We start from the raw sequence: 1,095 nt of genomic DNA, 5'->3' as shown, positions 1-1,095 counted from the left end.
CAATCAAAGACAGAGGAAATCAAAACGTCAAAATTCCCTCGTGAAATATTCATTCATAATTTCACCATTAATCGTCACAGTGAACCTGGCCTAACCCACTGATCTAAAAAAAAAAAAAAAAAAAAAAAAAAAAAATGGATCGAGCAACCTCTTATTTTTGCGCGCCAGAATTTGAAGTTAATTTAGTTTCGTTGACGCCATCTTGGTGTGACCACCTCTTACTCACTGATCTAAAAGATCAATGTTTTTCTTCCAAATACGAACCAATATATCTATTTTGCCAAAGAGGTTTAATTTCTAGGCCAAAAATTAGACATGTCCGTATTGCAAACCACGAAGCCAAAATACGCTAGGAAACATGTAGCCTATTTATTTGGGTTCATTAGATGGTATGTTATACAGATCACATAAAAACCTTTATAGTGAAATATCCATGGTATTCCAGATTTGCGTGCTCCGTTTTTAAACAAGCTTAGTACTGTGGCCTCACAACAAGGTGGTCGCACCAAGATGGCCGCTGTCATTGGCTTCCAAGACAAAGTCGAGTTGCTCGATCCAGTCTTTGCTTTTAGATCAGTGGGCCTAACCTCGTATTCTTTCTAAATAGCTCAATATGATACACAAAATATATAATAACTTGGTCATTGCGTAATATTGGCTCGAATATTAGAAATATTGCGAGTTCTGATTAACGGTTCAACGAACACAGAAAGGATGATATGAACTTCGGTGTTTCGAAAACTCTTTTGTAAGTTGGAATTGCCGATGTAACAATTTCCTATTTTTTTTCTTTTTTTCTGAGATGTGATTTTAATGTGTCCGTTTATTTAGTTTTCGGTAATGATTTAGTTTTGATGATTAACGATTCGATTTTTTCAGTGATATGTTGCTTTTATTGTGACGTATCTCATATCCCTTTGCGATGTATAAAATTATTAAAATACAAATTCAATATGTTAACGGGCGTAGATGTAGATAGATAAGTAAATGTATGAGTAACTACTCCCGATAAGTTTGCTTCAATGACAGGTGTTTGTCAACCTTACAATACTTACAGTGGCTACACGGGTGAAATACACCAGTGAGTCATCTTAT

The sequence above is a fragment of the Penaeus chinensis genome, chromosome 27, assembly GCF_019202785.1.
Source record: "Penaeus chinensis breed Huanghai No. 1 chromosome 27, ASM1920278v2, whole genome shotgun sequence".
Classification (NCBI taxonomy): Eukaryota; Metazoa; Arthropoda; class Malacostraca; order Decapoda; family Penaeidae; genus Penaeus; species Penaeus chinensis.
This window is presented reverse-complemented; position numbering follows the sequence as displayed.